We start from the raw sequence: 5661 nt of genomic DNA on the forward strand, positions 1-5661 counted from the left end.
TATGTATGTATGTATGTGTGTATATATATATATATATATATATATATATATATATATATATATATATATAAAGCTGCTTGGGGAGGGGGATTTCTCTGCTCTTCATAAGGAGAGATTGGTGTCTCCCCTCTGAAGGGCACCTAACTTTCATTAATTTTCTATAGGAAGTATGCAGGGAGATAATGCACAATTTCATCCCATATACCCTTTATATGGTTCTTCTGAGCAAAATATTTTCTGTAGGCTTTTAAGTGCTCATAAATGAATTGTCATATATTACCTATTTGATTAAGAACAAGGAACTTTTCACTTTACATCTTGGTATTCTCCAGTCTCTACCAAAATTCCTAGTGATAAGAGCAACAAACTTGGAAGTCAAGAAGACCAGAGATGGAATCCTGCCTCAAACTCTTACTATTTCCATTACCTTGGGCAAGTCACTCAGATTAAACCTCTGTAATATAAATAATATAAAACAGGGATTAATTTTACAATAAAATTTAGCTCACAAGATTGTGAGGATCAGAGTGCTTTAAACATATAAAACATTTTGCAAACCTTGGGATGCTTTTTTAATTGCAATAATAACATTAGTGTGTATATATATTTTTCGCTATATAAATATATCGCCTTCGCAGTAACCTTGAGAGGGTCTCCCTGCCCCGTTCTAGAGAACTAAATCGAGTTTTCCCGGCCCTCCCCCTCCCAGCCCAATCACATTCCCAAATGACTGCAGGAGAGATTCATAGACACCATGGAGCCGTAATTTAGGCCTTGGCTTCCCTTCCGGGGAGGACCAGCGGGTGGGGGGACAAAAAGGAATGGGAAAAGTTGGGGTGAGATGGGCCACGGGAACAGAGCGCATGCGTATAGGAGTTATTAACTGTTCCCAATGATGGTTTCGCGCCCTTTTCTTTAAAAAACAAAAAACAAAAAAACCCTCCTACAGCGAGCTCCAAGAGGCCTCCGGGTCGATCTTGGTAAACGAAGCACGAGCCCGGTATTGTCCCCTCCCCTTCCTCCTAGAGCACGCTTCCTTCGAACCTTGGGGACTTTCTTTCCCGGGTTTGGCTCACCAATATGCCTGTATTGTATGTAGTTTTGTTTTGTTTTAATAAGCAAAAACCTCTCCACAGACTTACTCTCCAAATAAAAAATAGGGTTGAAAGGAAAACCATTATCGCTTTCCTTCTGTTTTCCTTTTTACTGAATGAAGAGTCAGAAAAGAGGCTAGGGCGTGGATCAGGCATGGAAAGGTCAGCCTCACTTTTTAAGGCCCTCAATCGCCCGAGTCTTTAAGTAATCGCCTCCTGGTGCGCTCAGTCTTTTTTCTTTTGTGGGCTTCTGGTTTTGCAGTAATGCAAAACAAGGTGGACCCGCCTATGGAGGCCATTCCCTCGGCTGATACTCCGTGGTGGTCTCGGAAGGGAAGGCGTGAGTAGTCCAAGGGGCCTCTCCACGCCATCGACCTCTGGAGTATGGGTTGAGCTGGCTAAGATGTAATTTCTCCCATTATCGGCAGGGGCACGTATGCCACGCAAGCAGTATGACCCTTGGTTGCTGGTAAGGCCTGCAGCGGTATGGTGGGTATTGCGGGGTGGGGGTTTAAGACAGAACTGGACAGGATGATCCAATTTTTACAGACTAGAGTTTCTGATGTCTCCGTGACGTCACCATTTGGAACTGATCCAGTCTCTGGAGGGATAAAGAGGGATAGATTCCGTTTCCCTTTTGCCTCTTTGACTAATTTTTGCTCTCTTAACAGGCATTCAGATCCATGAAGCCGAAGGCACGTGTAGGTGAGTGACTAGGAGTTACGGGGGATGTAGGGTGGGAGGGGTTTGAGGCCTTGATAGGCATGATGACCTCAGAGTGGATCTGAGTATCTCGTTGATGCTACCACCGCAGCGCGCTGACTTTCCTGGTTGGGAATTTGTGGGGTTGGGAATAGGACCCTCAATTTCTTGACAATTTTCTGAATCTTCTGCTTTCTTTTTTTTTCTTTATTCTTTTCCATCCTCATCCATGCATAGGGAGTATAAGCAACAGATTCTACTTAAACACAGGAAAGGTAAGTGCTATGTAGAGACTTAGTGGTAGTTATTCCGTGTATTTTTGCTTTTTAAACCCTTACCTTCTGTCTTAAAATCGATATAGGTTTAGGTTTCAAGGCAGAATTGGGGTTAAGTGACTTTCCTGGCATCACAGCTAGGAAGTGTCTTAAGACCAGAATTGAACCCAAGATCTCCAAGTCTAGGCCTGCCTGTTACTTAGCTTCCCCTTTTTAAAGTTGAAAATAATCCTGCATTTAGTTTGTGACATTTTTTCTATTTCCCTTTTCTCTCAAAAAGAAGTTTCTTAGCTCCTATTCCTGTGGGTCATCTTTCCAAAGTTTGGCTTTTTCTTTTATCCTTTTTTTTAATTTTTTGTCTTCTGTCTTAGAATCCCTAATAAGTATTAGTACTAAGGTGGAAGAGTAGCCAAGAGCTAAGCAATTGAGGTTAAGTCCAAGATCGCACAGCTAGGCAGTGTCTGAAGCCAGATTTGAACCCAGGTCCTATTATCTCTTGGCCTCTTTTCTCTGTCCACTGAGACACCTCAGCTGTCCCTTTCTCTTCGTGTGATATGCTACATTCTGTAACCCATTAATTCCTGGCTTTCCTGTGCATCCTTTCATGGCCCTCTTTTTTTTTTTTTTTTTAGCCCTTAACCTTCCATCTTGGAGTCAATATTGTGTATTGGCTCCAAGGCAGAAAAGTGGTAAGGGTAGGCAATTGGGGTCAAGTGACTTCCCCAGGGTCACAAAATTGGGAAGTGTCTGAGGTCAGATTTGTACCTAGGACCTCCCATCTCTAGGCCTGGCTCTCAATCCACTGAGCTACCCAGCTGCTCATATGGCACATCTTTTTGAAAGGAGTCCATAATGCCTTTCTCCTTAACCAGGTTCTACAAATGGGAGTCTTTTTGGACTGCTTTTCTCATTGCTATTTTAAATGACAACATTCTTCATGCAGTTTCCGAATTCCCAGAGTAGTATCTTTAACTCTAGACTTACCTCTAACTCTTCAGAGTTGGGAATGATGAGTTTTTCAGACTAGAGTCTCTGACATCTGCCTTGGAGACAAGAAAACCACTCTGACCCATCCTGGGAATTTGGAATCACTTGGGTTGTTTTAGGATGATCAGGGGAACCATATCACTGGGTCCTTTCCCCTATTTGTTCTTGTAGGTGTCATTGGGGAAGAAGAACTAATAACTTTAGCTCTTGTTAGTGAGGCTTTTGTTAGTTTCCCCAGTTATTTCTTAAGTTGTGATTATTAACAAAAGATTTGAACTCTTCCACTGTTCCAAAGAACTGCATTTGAGATTTTTAAAAGTGGAGATGAAAATAGAAGATACCATTGTCTATTTCCATCTTACTTATCTTTCAGAATAATCCTTTGTATCCCTTCCTGTTGGTAGGTAGCATAAGTGGGATTAGTACTACTAGAGGCACAAAGAGTACTTAAGGATTCTAGACCAGGAGTGATCTTGTTGGACTGTATCTTCTCCCTAAGTCAATTCCCAATTGTGCCTCTTGCCTGTTTTATATAGTCTCTCTATGGACTATATATTTTTCTAACATAAACAATTGGGAATTGTTCTGGTGGAGGAAGGGGAGGAAGAAAAAGTTGGAAATAATCACTTGATTCTATTATGGATTTTCAGGGTCCTAACTTGCTTGTGGTACAAAGGTGAAGCTGTTCCAGACCCAGGAAACAAAGGATTATGTGGATCAGTGATCAAATCAGGTGGCAAGCACTTGGAAGTTTTTTCCATTCTTGGATCCCTGTTTATATGCACATGTTCTTAAAATTAATAAAAAGTCTTTTTTTTTCGTAATAAGACCTGCTGGCTTACTGTTTTCACTTTTTGGTTATACCAACTGTTTTCTCCAAACTTCATCCTTCCCACAAATTTATGGCTTCACCAATGTCTTTCTAAAATCCATCTAACTTTGGTTTTTTATATATAATTGTAATGCATATAATATGGTGGCCTAATGAATCATTTGAAGCACTGAAAGTATGAAGATAAAGGTCACTACCTCTGGGAATTTCACTGTTACAGTGGGACTGTGAAATCTGAAAACAGAACTCAATCAAAATGTGGTTTATAATTTCAGACTGAGTCCTATGGAAATTTTAAGGAAAGATTAAGAGAATCATTCCTAAAAGGTTAAACTTACTGGGTCAACAACAATGATTTTTTTAAAACTAACCATTTGTCTTCACAATGAGGACATTTTTGAGAATATAGATTTCATTAGATCTGCACAATAAAGAATAAATGGCCAGGCAAATGTCTCATCTGTAATCTGCAAGGACCATTGTTAAGTATTTTTAAAATTTGGTGGGAAGACAGTAACAGGCAGTTTGGGAAAGGGGAAATTAATATGAAAAGATGTTCAATATCCTAATCAGATGAAAATTAAGGCAACCCATTAAGTTGGTACAAGGTAATGAAAATTGAAAGTTAGAACTAAATAGGCTATATATATATATATTTAAACCCTTACTTTCTGTGTCTTAGAATCAATATTGTGTGTTGTATTCCAGGGCAGAGAAGTAGTAAAGTTTAGGCAACGGTTAAGTGACTGGCCCAGTATCCCATAGCTAGGAAGTATTTTGAGGCTAGATTTGAACCTAGCATGTCCCATCTCTACTGGGCTACCTAGCTTGAGGCAGGCATTGAAGGTTGGTCACTAAGACTGCAGAGTGACCTAATCCTAGGAAAATAACCATAGCCACCTTGTGAGGATGAAAATTTAGTAGCAGCAATTGTACTGTGAACTGAAAAAAAGGATGGTATATTGATGTCATAAAAGTCATTTTTTAAATTTAAATTTTTTTAAACCCTTATCTTCCATTTTGGAGTCAATACTGTGTATTGGCTCCAAAGCTGAAGAGTGGTAAGGGCTAGGCAATGGGGGTTAAGTGACTTGCCCAGGGTCACACAGCTGGGAGGTGTCTGAGGTAAGATTTGAACCTAGGACCTCCTCTAGGCCTGGCTTTCAATACACTGAGCTACCCAGCTGCTCCCAAAAGTCATGAATTTAATAAAGATGTGCTGGGGATAGGAATGCTGTGATTTTTCCTGACACAAAAATTCCTTGAATAAGTACTAGGGTATTGCCCACACAACTAGTAAGTATCAAGAGTTAGCACTGCCTTTATGATATATGTTTATATTTAGATGTACACGTGAGGCAGCTAGGTGGTTCAGTGGATAGAGCATTGGGTCTAGAGTCTGGGAGACCCAAGGTCAAATCTTGCCACACAGTCATTAGCTTTGTGACTGGGCAAGTCACTTAATCCTGTCTGCCTCATTTCCCCATCTGTCAATTGAGCTAGAGAAGGAAATCACTAGTATCTTTGCTAAGGAAACCCCAATTGGGGTCATGAGTCAGAACAATACACACAATTTAGTCACACATGTTGCCAAGGAGTGGGAGGGAGGAATCAAGTGGATTGTTGGGTTGAATTCTGATCAGCATGTGTATAAATGTCCCTCAAATATCTTTGAAAATTGTTGAAGCATGGAAATATTGAAAAGGACCCAGTGATTTCTTAATTGTGTTGCTTTCAACTATACAGCTTACAATTGATCTATCAGTCAACC

General features: G+C 40.3%; 1 long non-coding RNA gene and 2 other non-coding genes across 3 annotated transcripts; all 3 read left to right on the forward strand.

The window, feature by feature from the left end:
- The first annotated feature begins 1290 nt into the window (after positions 1-1290).
- Positions 1291-3885, forward strand: LOC123244941. Its single transcript, XR_006506097.1, has 4 exons — positions 1291-1563; positions 1766-1799; positions 2034-2071; positions 3709-3885. It is a non-coding gene; the product is annotated as an uncharacterized LOC123244941 (long non-coding RNA).
- On the forward strand, positions 1855-1918 carry LOC123248221. The gene has a single exon (XR_006506292.1). It is a non-coding gene; the product is annotated as a small nucleolar RNA SNORD48 (small nucleolar RNA).
- On the forward strand, positions 3074-3142 carry LOC123248209. Its single transcript, XR_006506283.1, has one exon. It is a non-coding gene; the product is annotated as a small nucleolar RNA SNORD52 (small nucleolar RNA).
- Positions 3886-5661: the final 1776 nt, after the last annotated feature.

The sequence above is a fragment of the Gracilinanus agilis genome, chromosome 4 (genome assembly GCF_016433145.1).
Source record: "Gracilinanus agilis isolate LMUSP501 chromosome 4, AgileGrace, whole genome shotgun sequence".
Taxonomy (NCBI): domain Eukaryota; kingdom Metazoa; phylum Chordata; class Mammalia; order Didelphimorphia; family Didelphidae; genus Gracilinanus; species Gracilinanus agilis.